The following is a 17051-nucleotide window of genomic DNA, read 5'->3' as shown; positions in this document are numbered from 1 at the left end:
GACACCACCTACTACAAGAAGATCCTACTCCCCTGTTCACCATGAAACTCAAAAATACCATCAAATCATTTCCAGCAGGACTACAAGAAAAACTAGAGCTTGATCCCCCCACTACCCAACCAAGGGACTTTTTACATGCTCCCTAAAATCCATTAACAAGGGAACCCTGGCAGACCTATCATATCTAACCATGGGTCCCTAACTGAGGAAATATCAGGTTTCATTGAATCAATCCTAAAACCGCTCGTCACCCAAACAGCAAGTTTTGTCCAAGACACAACAGACTTTCTATGGAAACTTAAAAACATAAACCACCTTCCCAGCAACACCCTCCTAGCCACCATGGTTGTTACCAGCTTACCAACATCCCACACCAGGATGGCATCCAAGCCTGCCTTACATATCTACAAAGCAAGATTACAATTCAGAATACAGACCCAAAGATATTACTGACCTTGTACACTTCATCCTCACACACAACAATTTCACTTTTAATAACCAACACTTCCTCCAGACCATGGGCACAGCTATGGGCACCAAAATGGCCCCACAGTGTGCCAACCTTTTTATAAGCCACGTAGAAGAAGAATTCCTCAAGGACTGCACCATCAAACCCTTGCTATACTTAAGATATATCAATGACATCTTCATTATTTGGACTGAAAACATGCAATATCTGATTGAGTTCCATTAGAAATTCAACAATCATCATCCCTCCATCGGACTATCTTTTGAATACTTGAACACCAACCTCTCCTTTTTAGACATGATGATCAGTATCCAGAATGGTAAAATACAGACCATATTATACAAGAAACCCACAGACCAACATACATATCGGCATAGAACCAGCAATCACCCTAAACACACCAAACCTGTGATATACAGGCAAGCCCTCAGATACCACCGAATTTGCACTGAGAAGAACACCTGGGATTGCTACCTCACCAATCTTAAAACGGCTTTCACACAATAAGGACACTCCTGCAGAGAGAGAGATTGCACGTTTGAAAGAGCAACCTGAATACCATGTGAAGAATTGCTGCAGTACAGGAGAAAACCCCCCACAAATCACACACCATTGGTTATGACATATCCCTCCCTCGAACCCGTACAGAAAATGCTCAAACAATTGCAACCCATACTAGAAAGAGACCCTATTCTTAAAGAGATCTTCCCAGAACCACCCATTCTAGTCTCCAAGCAAGCACCGAACCTTGCTAACCTCATCACCAGAAGCAAACTTCCTACAGCCCAGAACACAGAAAATGGACCCAGACCATGCCATGACAAGAAATGCAAAACCTGACAACACATCCACCACCCCCACATTTACTACACCCCACAACAGAGCCATCAGCATCTTTGCATCCTACAGCTGCACCTCCAGAAATGGAATATACTTCATCCAGTGCACCAAATTCCCTGATGGAAAATATGTAGGAGAGACCAAACAACAACTGCGCACCAGAATGAATGCACACTGGAAATCTATCAAAGACAAGAATACCCAGTTACCAGTGGGGGTACATTTCTCACAAGAAAACCACTCTCTCTCCAATCTCTCAGTTCTGATCCTCAAAGGGAATTTACAAAACAGTTCTGAGACAAGCCATGAATTTCACTTCATCAACCTCCTGGATACAAAAAATCATGAACTAAATATAGTCATTGGATTTATGACACACATTATAACCTGCCTGACATCTGACTCCCCAGGTACCTCTCCATTATTTAACTACTACATTCATCCTCCTTTTCCCTCACCCCACCCCTCCAATACATACCAGCCTCTGGCTTCTTTACTATTCATTCCATCCAGGAAGAGCATGCACCAACTGCAGAGACTTCCTTAGCTTGACAAAGTGTTTTTAAACCAGAAAGCTTGCCAATATTTTTTTCCCCAACTATTTCAGTTGGTCTAATAAAAGATATCAGATTCACCCAAAGAACCTTGTCTGCCTGTCTTTATACTAACATGGCTACAACCTACAGCCTTGAAGCATTAAAGATGCCATCCTTTAATGTACAGAGTTAGAAACTAAACCTTAGTCATAGCCTTTCCATGAAAGACTCCAGTTCCCCTATTCTTTCATATGTAGCAGAACTGTTATTTGGTTCCCTTTTACTCAGACTGGTTCCCTCTCTGTAGAGCTGGTCATTATTTGTTCCCCGATAAATTTGTTTTTGTTTGTTTATTTTTTGCCAAAAATATGAATTAATTCAAACAGAACACTTTTATAAGTCCATGTTGATTTTTGGCACACCTGGCAGTAAACCATTTTTGTAGCAATGCAAAAAGTTTAAGCAACTATTTTTTTGTTTCATTTCAGCTGTGCCATGCCATTTTACCCTAATACTGTCATATGTTGCTCTGTGTTCATTCACTGGAGGTTTTCACATTATTTCTCGTAAGTTAAGTATAGCCACTTGAAGTTGCAGTTCAAGTCAGCTTCTCCTTATGACTGAGGATTTGCTTATGCTTGCTTATAGCCTGGAAGCAGAGCAAAACTGTGTTTTTGGAAAGAGCTCTCTCAGCATTACTGGATAGTCAGGTCAGGTATTCTTGCTCTGACCCCTGTACCTGTGCTGGCTGACTGTATTGCTGTACTGTTTTGCAAGACTGTGGTTATTCATTGATTTCATTGCACACCACAAAGCCTATTATTCTGCAAGGTGGAAAAAAACCCTGAAAAGTAGAAGTTGCTTGAAGGTGTGGACTCACCTACATTTGAAGTAGTTTTAAAAGGGCGTGCTACAAATGTAGTAAAACTACTCCTACTTTAACACTGCTTAATACAGTGCATACATACTGAATCACACAAATGAGAGAAACTGATGTCAGGTACTGATATCAGCTTAAGCAGCAACATCACCCATCATTCACAAAGCCAGCAAGAGAACTGTTGCTGGTTAATCTGGACAAGTGTAGCTGTGGAGCACTTCAGAATGAAAAATGAAAAACAACCCTTTCTGAAAGCTTTCTGAGGCTAGGTTGCCAAATGAGGTGTCTTCACACAGCTGGTCTGATTCATTTTGCAAAACACACATTGCCTGTTGTCATACCTGTTGACGCTGTGGGACAACGGGTGATGTGTAATCCTAGTGTTGTGCCTTAGGAATTCCTGAGATTAAATCCCCCAAACCCTGGAAGAGCCTGCCTTTCTCTCTGTAATGAGGTGTGCCTCCAGGATCTCTGGGGTATAGCTCCATGAGTAAGGACACCCTGACTTTCCCCATTTACTGAGACATGCCCCAGAGAGGCTGGTGACACTTCTCAGGAAGCAGGGAAAGCCAGGTGGGAGTTCCCAGGGCTTGAGGGACCCAGTTCTGCACAGGAATTCTCGGTGCACAGGATTGGGCCCCTCAGGTCAGCACCTCTCTGGGCAGCTGGAGAGCATAGGCAGCTCAGGCCTGCCAGCACGTCTTGCACTGTAAAGTAACTATAAATACCAGCACAACTTGACACTGCTTTTGTCATGGCTATGAATTCTGGACATCTGTGGTGTGACAAGGGTTATAGATGTCTGTTTGCTTGGCCCTTGTGCTGCCATAAACATTTTTACAGCACAAAGGTGATGAAAGGCAACACCTTTTTCTACCCTACGTGGAGAAACTACATGAACCTTACAAATCATCAGATGTCACTTTCCTCCAGGCAGACAGTTTATCTCAGGAGGACCCTGGGACAAATTTGACCAGTTTGAGTATAGGATGCCAGGATGTAAGTGAAAGGAAGAAAAAGTTAGTGCATCCCAAGTCAGTCCAATGCCATGTGAAGCTGCTTCTCTTGAGCCCCCACAGCTGTAGGATTCTCAGCTCACTCTGCTAGTGTACTTGACTTTGCTAGTTCTGCTTGCAGTTGTTAAGGTAAGATCACTGGACTCAGTTTAGATGGGAAAACTAGAGGTGAACCAGGCAGTTCTTCCACACTCAGTGTAACTCAGTAGTAACCTTCACTTGCCCAATCCCCAAATCCCCTCCTGCAGGTGATAAAAAATAGATCCGAGTTCTTTGGGTGCTGGTAAATTCTTTGCATTAAACCTGCAGTTTAACAGTCAAGTGTCTGCAGCATTTGCACAGGTTCTTTTGCATATACTCATTTCATCAGTGATACTAATTTCCCTTCTGTTTCCTTTATAAAAACATGCAGAGGCTGCAGGGCTTTTCAGTTTCTATGCAAACCCACAATGGGAGAGAGAGAGTACTGTCTCAGCGTAAAAAAATTCAACAAGCCTTTAATTTTGTGTAGAGTGCAGTGTTCCCCCTTTTTTTCTGGACTTCCTTGCTGGTTCACAAGACAAAGGGAGGAAGCTGCCTCACTCTGTCCCCTGGGTCCCAGACATCATGGTGGTGCTCTGCTGCACCACCACCTCCTGTCCGAATGCTTATTCAGACTTTAATCGGCTGTTTCAGTCAGACAATCAGAGCGTGAATAAAGTGTTATGGACAGACAGATAGACAGATTAAGGCTTTTATAATATTAGAATATAGAACCAGAGGGATTAATTAGTATTAATTAACTTGAATAACAATTAAGTTTAATGTGTTGACCTTACACTTTCACTTTTCTGTAGACATTTGTGTGTAAATGCAGAGCTGCTTTGTAGAAGTTGAAGGTTTTCATACCTAAGTAAAAGATATTTGGGGGTTTGGGCACCTAACAAAGCAGTTTTGGATTGTGGCCTTTTTACATTAACTAGATCTCTCTGCTAAAATCTCTCCCATAGAAACAATTATTTTTCACATTTAAATCATCGTTGTCACAATTCAGGTTACAATGAGGGCAGTCAACAGTACCGTTATTATTTCAGGTAATCTTTGAACTTGGGCAGACTTTACTGCTTCAGTTATCCTCAGGTCCCAGTTGGAGGATCTTATTTTTCAATCACAAGGGCTAGGAATTGTGTGCTCGGATTTGAAGGCACGGTTCTGGGAGAAGGTCCAGCTTCTACAGCAGATTCCACAGATATAGGAGAAGATGACCTGACTACAACAGAAGTCCACCAGAAATTAGGTACCTTAACATTTCCTGATGCCCGGAAGAATCAGTTTAGCTTCTGCTGTGGAAAATATTGCCTGAGAGAAATAAATCAGGATTGGAAGGCTGAGAGTAAATTTATACAGCTAAGCTTTCAATAAGCATCAAACACTTAAACTTTCATTTCTGTAGAAAGAATGAATGTTGAAACACAGAATTGTGGTATCACTGGACGAATTAAACAGAGATATTGTTAAGGTTCTTAATTACTGTTTAATTTCTGCTACCGGCATTACTCTAGTGCTCTGGCATTTAAAGTTCCTGTTGTCAACAAGCTCTACCCACTCATGCCCTATTTTACAGTAACTGGAATCTTGTTATGCACCAAGTTAAGGTTCAGATTCTGGCAGTCATTTCTTGTTTGGTCCTAGATCTTTCAAATGAAATAAACACTTTGAACCTTTAAAAAAGAGAGCCCTGTGCTGTCCTAGATCCCAATGTAGCCTACTTAGAGAAAGTGTGTATGTATACCTAGTGAATGTTTTATATACACCTCTGTGTTCTAATTTTATCATTTGGCTTCAACTCTCTAGCATCAAGCAATGTCAGAGATGAGCTCTCAAAGTGCAGTCACAAGGAAGTGAAGTCAAGGGGAGTTTTGCTATTGCTTTAGCTGGAGCCAGGCTTTCACTTTTGAATGTGGGACTGTCAAGGAATAACTAGCTAAGTATTGCTGGAAAGAGTGTTAGTGATTTAACAGACAGCAAGCAACCAAATACCTCATTCTGGGTAAAATTCATACGCATTCTTCTTAAGAACAATTCTTGTTTTTGTGTAAGAAACATAACATTGCAGAAAAAAATATAAAGGACAGAGACATACATATACCATAAGGAGCATATTTCTTACAATACAACCACTTTCTCTCTGACCACACTATTCTTGTGCTTAAGGCAAATTTATTTAACACCTTTAAAAGGTGAACTTGGGAACAAAAATTCATAAGCTAGCTGGACACTAAGAACCAAGAACTAAAATATGGATATTGAGTTTATGGCACATTATAATTTACCAAATTCCTGAATTCTTTCCATACAAGGAAGATGAGATTGACCCTCCTTCCTTTTGATAGGTCTTGATTTTCCAGTAATCAGCTTCTTTTTTCTGCCCGTCATGTGTCTGCTACCCCTGAGAATTTCTCTCACCCCCCGCTCTGCTCTGTTTCACTATGTGGTGTCTGGCTTCCTGTGATCAGAAACCTGAGGGAAATAAATGACTTGCATTCAAAAGCTTGTATAACTTTATTCCAAGTACATGGTCCCATAAAATATATCACCCTAAGAAATTCTTGCCTCTCATAATTTCTGGACCATCATGACTACAACAGCACACCTACACTACTGTAAGTATTGTTCAGCATTGGTTCAGCTCCACCAATGGTAGCTATTGAGGAAGCTGCAGCTTACATTGGGTGCAGAATTTCTTTCCAGCAAGTTTTCTCAGCTGAAGGCCTGCTTAATAGCTTCCAACATTGATGAAGCTGCACTGGAACAAAGAAATGCTTATTAATTCTCATGGTTATTAATAGTTTTATTAATAACTTATTCAGTTGGAGATAAATGTATTTTTGGTTGAGAGAAATAGTGGTGGTGTCACAAGTATTTCTTGTTCTATCTAGTTACAGCTGGTTCTTGTGAACTGTGTAGCAGATTACTACCCTTCAGAGATGAGTGAAGCAATCCATTTACATTCCGTATTTGTCACAGACCCATAAAAAAATTAGAGTTGAAAGGGACATAAGGAGGTCATCTAATCTAAACCCCTGCTCAAAGCAGTACCTTCCCTAACTATATCATCCCAGCCAAGGATTTGGTTAGTGAAGTCTTAACCTCTAAGGATCGAGATTTCAAAACCTTTCTAAGTAGCTTGTTTCAGTGCTTTACTAGCCCCCTAGTGAGAGAGTTTTTTCTCCCATCTAACCTAAACTTCCCTTGCTGCAACTTGACAACATTGCTCCTTGTTCTGTTATCTGCCACCACTGAGAATAATATAGCTCCATCCTCTTTGTAGCCACCAGTTAGGTACTTGACGGCTTGCCATTAAATCCCCATTCAGTCTTCTCCAGATTAAATAAGCCCAGTTCCCTCAGCCTCCTATTTTTGTTGCCCTCTGCTGGACTCTCTCCAATTTGTCCACATCCTTTCTGTAGTCGGGGATTCAAAACTGGATACAGTACTCCAGATGTTGCCTCACCAGTGCCAAACAGAGCGGAATAATCACTTCCCTCAATCTGCTGGCAGCACACCTACCAATACAGCCCAGTATGCCATTAGTCTTCTTCACAACAATGGCACACTGTTGGCTCATATTCAGCTTATTGTCCACTGTAACACCCAGGTCCTTTTCTGCAGTGCTGCTGCTTAGCCAGTCAGTCCAGTCTGTACCAGTGTATGGGACTATTCTGTCCTAAGTGCAGGACTTCGCATTTGTCCTTAATGAACTTCATGAGGTTTCTTTTGGTCCAATCCTCCAATCTGTCTAGGGCTCTCTGAATCTTAGTGCTACCCTCCAGCACATCTACTACTTTCCTCAGCTTGGCATCATCTGCAAACCTGCTGAGGATGCACTCCAACCCATCTTCCAGATCGTTTATGTTTCCAACAGTGTGGGATCCTTCCAGAAGAGGGGCACTGCATAAATATTAGATATCCATTATATACATTAATTATGTGGGTTTTATTCAAGTAATGTCACAAACTTATTATGTCTATTGAAATTTAGTCCATATAATTAAACAAACTGAAATACTATTTTCTTGTGGAGTGAGTGAAAATAAAGAGGAAAAGTTATGGAAATAATGATTTCCTACAGCTTCTTACTGTTGATGACACCTAGGAGTACAAGTGAAAGCCGAAATTTATTTCTGCACTCAATTTACCCAGTTTACCTATTGCTGTAGAACAGGGGGTCTCAATCCCTGGGCCGCAGCCCAGTACCAGGCCACAGCAGGTTTGCTGCTGGTCCACAGCACGGTCAGCTGCCAGACCGGAAGTGGCTGCAGACTGGCAAACCACGGTCCCCCAGAGCCGCGTGGACAGACTGCGGCTCCTTCTGCAGGGCCTGTGGCAGCACAGGATTTGGCCCATTCCCCCCCGCCTGGGAGGTAGGGGTATCCTTACCTGTCTTCCGACTGGAAATTCCAGCCATGGTTGGCTGTGACTGCTGGGCTGCGGTTTGCCGGGCTGCGACATAAAAACTTTGGGAACTCCTGCTGTAGAGTATATAAAGATATAGTCATTATCATGAGAAGCTTTTGTTATGATAGAGATAATTTTGTCTATATCTACAACCTATGCACTAAAAACTATGCAATGAAATTCATTTGGTGAATATACTGAATATGATTTTTGCAAGGTACTTATTACTCTGTAAAGAACATGAAATTCATTGAAAACATTTGCTGTGAATTTTTCACTCAGAAGAATTTTAGCTGAGAAGGAACTGTCTTGTAATAAAAGACTCAGTAATTGAGATTCATTTTTCTTCTTCTTTTTGTTTCTATGTTCAAGATATCCTTTGAAACACTGAATCAGAAAATGGTAGGTGCAGAGTCTCCAGACTTGGTCATGGGTGTCCAAATGAATACATTGCGACTGTCAATTAATTTCATATAAGTATCTCCTAAAAATTAGAGCTATCTTTGACCATAGTCCCTTTTTATTAGCTGTGACAACAACCTGATAGAATGAGATATTAGTTATTAATGAACATATTCTGAAATTATAAAGCATGCTGTTTATACAAATAATTACTTCTAAAGTAAGCTTTACATTTCAGTTTTATGGAAATAGCTTCAGTAACAATATCAGTAAGAAAGAGAATGCCTGCCCCCTTGTGGGTATCAAAGGAACATTATACATTTATTCTGAGATGTTTTAGTCAAAATACTGAAGACTTTTGAGTTTCTTTAAAAATGGTAAAATCGAAGCTTGCAGTTCTTTCAACATACAAAATGAATTATTAAGTATATTCGGGATGAAGAAACATGCTAAACAATAGAGACATACTTTTTTTTGTCTATTCCCATTAAAAAGCACCTTAGTTCCTTGGACTAAGCTAAACTGAGAGTCCCAGCTGCCAGTAGGTCATATGATGCAGCCCTTTGCTCCTTCATTTGCCAGGCACCCACCTGGCGTCATTGGTAATTTTGCCACTGCAAGGGCTTCAGAATTTGGTTTACTATTTCCAAGCTACTACCATTAGTAAATAAAATCAGAAAACTGCTACTATTGGCTTTTTTGGCTAGGGACATAAATTACACATAAACCAGTATAAGTAATCAGAAACTGGTTCAGATCTGTAACACAACAGAAGTTCAGCACATATAAATCACTTTCAAAATGGCCAAAACCAGTTTAAGATAAACCTGGATGGATGTAGTATCAGGCTTAACTGGTTTAGGTTAAATCAGTTTATTAAGCTACTGGCCCAGATCCCCTCCAGATTCAAGTTAACTCATGGTCCCCCAGCATCCCAGGATGCTTTACACCTCTCCTGTAAACTTCCCTTTGCAGGGTGGGTGAGCTAGCCTTGGCTCAAGCTGTTTTCCCCAGCTGAGCAGGGAGGCATACCCTAGTGCCCCGCAGTTTCTGGCCTGGGCCACCATGGGCATGTGGCTGCATTTCCAGAATCAAAAGCCAATGTCCGTTCACTTGCTTATCAGTTCAATCTATGCAGTTTAAACTAACCTGTAAAGATTGAATTGATTCAGCCTCAGGCTTTTTGACTGTCTGTACTTAGCTTTAATGTCTCACCATATTCATTATTAGCTAGCAGCACGATGAGTATATGCATAAACAGATAAATGGTTTTCCCCTGCTGACACATTGTTTTTACTTAATTTAGTTGGACTGGCAGAAACAAATGTTTGTGTCAGTCAACTTAAGACACTAAGGGTGAAAGAATGAATTAAAGTAATCTTTTGAAAACAGGAGAGCATAGAGAGCTGGGACTGAAGAAAAATGAAATACAGCAATTCTGAAAGAATGAGTGGAGTAAAATGTTAGAGAGAACAGTAAAAAGAATTTGAATACTTTCTATTAACTTTGGACCTGACCCTTCAAGGTGCTGTATGTCCTCAGCTCCCAGATGAAAGCACTCATCATTTCAGGACCTGAATGAGAATTTGCCAGGTCTAAATCATTCAGTTTTTAATACTGTTTACCAGCACATTGGATTGTAGTCAGATTTTAGCACAGGTAACACAAGCTCACAGTGGTCTTTCTGAGTCAAATATCAGACAATTGTTAAAGTTAGCTCCAGACTATAGCTATATTGCACTAATAAAATTGCATTAGTAAAACTGGCAATTTTCAGCTCAGAAAATTGTAGTCAATAAAACTTAAACTCGCTTTTACCGTTTTCAGCAACCAACATGTCACACTGTAAAAATTGTAGTGCCTGCCTAAATGAGACCCTAAAAAAACTACTTGGTATATGATGTCACTTGAAGGAAACTGGTAGACTTGGAGTATCTCCTGTCTATTGAAATGTGTACCAATCACAAGTATGAAGCTCTGTTTTGGACAAGTATTCATGAGCATATATTAATGAGGCTAACTTTCAGGGAACAAAAACCAGGACACAGTTCTGAGCACTCCATAGAGCTCCTGAACCAGGATTTATACCACTTCTAATTCCAGACATTGCAGCTACCATAGTGAGGTGCTAGGGACAGCTTGATTAGCTCTACCTCAGCAACATTCATTAGCATAGCCATGTTCATACAGCCATATTGCTTCTTGTTCAGGAGCCTGTGGCACCAACCCAAAAGCAAAACAACTGCAGTTCTGTGGCACCAGGCAGCATCCTGCTGTGTCCTTTCAACCTGTAGTCATTTTGAGTACCCAAAACCAGTGGATACTTTACAATTTTGACCTAAATCCCTCAGAAATTCCCATCTGCAAGATAGCAACAACTTCTTTCTACCCTACAGGAGCATCTGGAAGACAAATAACCATTGAAATGCCAATGTAATAATTCAGCCATCAGTAGAAGACTATAGAACCAGGGATTGTCAAACAGGGTATGTGTACCCCTGGGGGTACTTGGGAAGGGCCCAATGGGTATGTGGCAGCATCACAAGAGAAGTGGGAGGCGGAGCTTTTGCACATCCCCTCCCCCATAGCCAATCAGCCGCTGGGGGACCTCCCCTCTTCCTCCTCGCTCATCTACTGGCCACCAGGAGACTCCCCGCTTCTCTGCTGGCTGCCCATGGTACACCAGTCAAAAAAGGCTGAAAACCCCTGGTATAGTCTTAGCATCATATGCTGAAATAGAGGAAAAGGAAATACTGAAAAGCTACCCATTCAAGGAGTGCCAAGTACCAAGCAGTTGCTCATATTAGTAAAAGAAAGGATTGCAAAATGAGACCCAAAAAGCCAAGATGGTATGTACCTGCTTGGATTTCCTGGATTACCAAAAGCAAACAAACATCATACATCATAAAATGCTATGACAATATATATTAAACTCCCTTGTATTTACCAAGGGAAAAGATTTGACCAAAGTGTTAATATGCTTGCTTAAAACACAGCACATTTGAAAATATTTGCTAATGAAATTGGGGTATTAAAGTTGCTGTTGAAATCAGGCTGTTCTTTGAAATCCATCAGTAATTAAATAAGTTAAAGAAAATGGCGTTAACACATAGAAACATCTGCAGTGGAAAAAATGTGAAATGACAGCACATGTTATCACAGGATGTTGATTAAATTAATAATTTGCTTGTAATCTCTTACTGCTCTTCATATTTTATCTGAATAAGTTATACAAAGGAACTGCAGATTTTTCAACAAATAAATGCAAAAAATCCTAAAAGTAATAGGTGCAATTAGATTATTAAGTGTTGTTATTATTTTGAATTTGTATTGTAATAGTACCTAAATTTGTTCAAACAGGCTAAGTTCCATTGTACTAGGCATTCTAGAAAAATTAGTGCCTAATGGTTAGGCCAGTCCTACAATTAATGGATACCAGATAAACTGCTATGACTGTGTGGAAGTTAATATGGCACTCAGAGGCACAACAGACTGTACACATACCATTAATTGCAGGATTTTGTACATATACAGATAGAATCTCTGATGCAAATCTCTTATACTCTGATAGAAAAGATACAATAGGCAGAATGATCACAGTCACATAGAAAGGCAGGTGTAACAAAAATAATAGGATACTTAATACTCCTTGCACATAGAACACAATTGACAAATACATGTAAGTACTACACCAGACAACACCTTCCTTTGTTAGAAATTCTGTTCTTCCTTAACTAGGTTTCTTCTCTTAAAGCTTGATGAAGTTCGTATAAGCCTCTGTATTGATTCTAATGAGCTTAAGTGTAGTTTCTCTTTTTCTTCCTGGTTCACCTCCTCCCTTTCCCAGTCTTGTAATACTGGAGCTCTTTATTTGTGCTGCTGGGGCATTAAGTTCTAAATCTGCGTATGGCATACACAGATCCAGCAGTCTGACCCAGTATGCAGTGAAGTCAGTTGGATCAGATAAATAGTGAGGAATGGGTTTTTGGTTGTAGTCATGTTGGTCTAAGGACACAGGCAGGCAAGATTCTTTGCGTAGGTGTGCTATCTTCTATTAAACCAACTGAGTAATGGGATGGGACATCCATCAGAGAACTTTAGGAGCTGCTTTAGCAATACTGGAAGAGCATGAAGAATTTCTGACACCACAAAGGAGGAATGAAAAAGTGAAGTGGCACCTCCCCCAACTGGCCACTCTACTTGCATTAACAGAGAAATAGGCACTGGAACAGCATTTCTGTGCTGCTGCACTTCCCAGGCTACAAAATGATCCATAATAAGACTTCCCAACAACTACAGCACAGAGGAAAGTTTTGATGATGACTGCAATTGTACCATTGTTACAAGCAACACCTGGACATTTTTCTTTTTTTGATTCACTCCCTTCTACTTCTTTGTTCATACATATATATGAAACTACTTGATATAAGACATTTTTCGACATGTACATGTAGTCCATGAGCTTTATTTTCCTGCATGATTTTGGCTTAAGAGGAGGGAAAGTACTGAGGTGGATTCCAAATGTATGTATACAGTATGTAGTGCACTGCAACTCAGCTAGAATGAATAGGAAACATCCCAAAGGTACGGTGTGTGTCAGGTCTCATATATGCTATTTCTGTATAGTAAATTGTAAGATCCCACTGATTTGAATACTGAAGGCACTTGAGCCTGCTAATTTGCTCTCCGTTTTTGCAGTTCCCTAATACTGGTTACCTGGTTACTCAGAGGTGCATTCAGCCAAGCTGTAAGACCACTCACAACCAGTCTGAGAATGACACCAAGATGACTTCAGTGTGGAGAGTATCAGTGTAGGAATTAGAAAAGCCTGTAAACTCAGCATTTAATATAGGACTGATATGTCTGTCCAAGATGGGGCTGGTCTTAATAAATGGGGGTCAACTTTTTCAGCAGGCATGCTGAAATTAGACCCAGGCCCTCCCTGACTGCCACTCCAATTCCTTTCTTTTACCTCATCTGATGAAGCTTTCAGCTCCATCCTTTCTGCCACTGTTCTGTCTATCCCCACCCCAGTCTGCTGGGTATCTCAGAGGCTCCCTGTGTCACTTGTGGCATCTGTGCTGCAAGTTGCCCATCCCCTGGTTTAAATCATATGTACCAGGCTTATTTAGCAATCAGAACATTGCCTGTGTGGGATAGACAGTTCAATCCCATCTCAAACAATGCTGCGCTACTAATACTTCTGAAACTGGCTAGATCAGGGGTGCTCAACTCCTGGCCCATGAGCCAGATCTAGCCTCTAGCACCTCGTAATCTAGCCTACAGTGCTCCCCATGGCTCCTGTGGGGCTCCCATGGGCTGTGCCCTTGCATGCTACATTGGGTGTACAGGGTAGTGCAGAGCTCAATCACAGTGCACAGGGGCTGGGCAGGGCCTTTGCAAGGCCCATTCCCAGCCAGGTGGTGGCAGCCTGGGGTCCCATGCCACCTCCCCCTGGCTGGGATCAGGCTCTGGGGCCCCACACTGCCTCTGGCCAGCCTCCATATGCTGGGATTGGATCCCAGGGACCTACACCAACACCCATCTGGCTGGGATTGAACTCCCATGAAGTGGAGGTAGCCTGGGGTCCAATACGGCCTGTGAACCAGTGCTGTTCATCTGGTCTGCAGAGTCAAAAATGTGAGCACCACCGGGCTAAATTACATTGGTTTAAGGCCGATCAAGAGCAAGGCCCTCTGGGTAGTAAGGAGTCTTAACGAAGCGCCAATTCTAAAACAGAGGCTGAGTGCGCCTTCTGTGTAACAAGGTAACCAGTATTGGGGAGTTGCAAAATCTGAGTGCAAATTAGGAGATCCCACCGCTTTGAATATTGAAATCAGTGGGATTTGGCAAATAGCTAGAGCTTTTATGCACTAATTAAATGGCTGCTTGCCTTACACATGGGCATTTTAAATGGTTAATACTGGAGTTTTACTGTTTCAAGTAGTCCAGCCAATGAAATATTACCCCATGTGCTACTAGGACAGACATCTGTTGGCTGACAGGATTCTGAAGTGATTTGTGAAAGACTGAAATGCTGCTGCTTTTCTGCTTAAGCTCCAAAGAACCCAGATAATATGCACACTGTATTATAAGGAGTTGTAGAGTTCACATCCAAAAGAAAAGTAGAGAGAAACATCCCATGGCATACATACCAAAGTTGTGCCAAGTCAGCCAGGAAGGCTAGTGGTGTAAAAGGATCATAATCCATGGCAGGGCTCTACGAGCAAACCCCCCCATCTTCTGCTGTGCAAGGGAGGTGGGCGTAATTCTGAATCTCCTTCAGCAAAGCTGCATTTACACCTGCAGGACCAGACACTGCTGTCAAAGCAGCAGTAGCAGCTGCCCCTCTAGTCAGCAGCAGCTGCAATCCCTTGATTAGATAATGATCTCTACTATGGCTCATTGATAGGTCTTGAGGTGACTTAAGAGTCCAGTCCTTGAATGAACCACAAAGGCGTGGGTCTTTCCACAGGGGAGAGTCAGCTGCAGGCAGGATGTCTCTCCTTTCCTTTTTTCTGCTGTCTCTTCTCTGCTTTGAGGGCAAGATGTTTTACCTCAAAATGAGTGATCACTGGTTGAGGCTGCAGTGCCATTGGAGTTGGTTGGCAACCAGCTCCTCCCAATTCTTGATTTCAGCATCTGTTTTCTTGAGGTATGCATTCAATGTGTTCTTGTAGCATTTTTTCTGGCCACTACAAAATCAAGATCTCAAGCTGTTACTAAGCTGGGAGTAAGACACTTGTTTTGGGAGTTGAGAGTCAGGCATCTACACACCATGTCTGGTCCAGCAAAGTTGGTGCTTGAGGATCACCAACTCAATGCTGGTAACATTGGCAAGGATGCTGGGGTTTGTGCGGCAATCTTCCCATTTGATACGGACGATTTGCTGGATGTATCGTTCGTGATATCTCTCCAGCAGTACAGGAATAGCATTGAGATTAACCTCTCCACCTCTTGAGATCATGATGGTAGGTCATCCACCTTTCACACCTGGGGAGGAGGGTGGTGACGATGATTGCATTGTAGACCTGTGTCTTTCTCGAGATTGTGATGAATAAAGACATGCTGAAATAATTTTCCTAAGGAGGCCCTTGTGCACCAAATCCTGTGCTTGATCTCCTCATTGATCTCCTTCACTCTGACAGAGGTAAGGGAAATGTACAACTACTTTCAGTCTTTCCCTCAATGATAATTTAGGGAGGTCGGTCGAATTTATGGTCTGAAGCAGGCTGATAAAACAGTTTAGTCTTCTTGGTGTTGAGAGAGGCCCAAAGATCCAGTGCCACCTGAAGGATTTCCTCAGTGTGTCCAAGCATAGGTGACTGGTAGGGGAGGCAAGGGGGGGGGGGCATGTTCCACCCCGACAGCCGTCCCTGATGCCACCAATGATGTCTGCAGGTGCTCACCAGCCCTGACCCCACTGCTGGTGGTGTCTGCAGGTGCTCACCAGCCCCATCCCTGCTGCCACTGCCGGCTTCTGCGGATACCCCCCCAGATTCAGGAGGCACCAGTCGCCTATGTGTGTAAGGATGGTACAGTTCTCCATGTACTGAAGGTCAAAGAAGGTTGTTTTGAGTATTTTGGTCTTTGAGAGAAAATGTCCCAGATTGACATTTGAAATTGTCCCAGATCCTTCCATTTGGTACTCAATGTCAGTTCCAGAAGGAAGGTGGTTCTTAGGATGACTGTCAAAAAAGAGACAGCAAGGTTGGGGTGATCACATAACCTTGCTTGACTCCAGTTTGGATGACAAATGTATCTGTCTCCAAACTGGTACATAGACCTGTCGCGGTCATCTGGTTATGGAGGAGCCTCAAAACCTTGATGTACTTCTCAGGATAGCCAAATCTGGCCAGTGCTTTCCACACAGCCTCTTAACCGATGGAATCAAAGGACTTAGTAAGGTCAATGAAAGCCATATACAAGTCCTGATGTTGTTCCCAACACTTTTCAATGACAAGGCCTCTCTAGTATAGACAGAGTCTATAGCAGATTCTCAGCCAGGGTGCCATAAAATCCTTTTAAGTATGCTGCTCAGTCTTGGCACCTGTGCATGATTCACAGGCCAAACCCAGGAGTTTCAGATAGGAATCTATAGTGTCAAAATGCATCTGACCAGTTGCAATCCTTCCAAGTTCTTCACCACAGAAGAACTGCTGTTATTTTTCAGTAGTTAAAACTCGAGGGACACGCTGGATAATGTTTTTTGGATAAATCTGGTATTTTTTATTAGACGGACTCAAATAGTTGAACAAATTCTTCTTAGCAAGCTTTCGGGTACACACACCCTTCGTCAGGCTGGCCACTGCCCCTGTAAGATAGGGGCTGGCAGTTCCCAACGGGCTGTCTGGAGTCTAATGAGAACTACTGGCCAGTGGCACTAGCGCTCAACACCTGCACCTCATGGGCCAGAGCCAGCCTGCGGAGGCGTGTCATCCAGGCCTCGGGGGCTCAAAAATGTGGTGGTG

The sequence above is a fragment of the Crocodylus porosus genome, unplaced genomic scaffold (genome assembly GCF_001723895.1).
Source record: "Crocodylus porosus isolate Cpor-Errol unplaced genomic scaffold, CroPor_comp1, whole genome shotgun sequence".
NCBI lineage: Eukaryota > Metazoa > Chordata > Crocodylia > Crocodylidae > Crocodylus > Crocodylus porosus.
Note: the sequence above shows the minus strand (reverse complement) of the source record.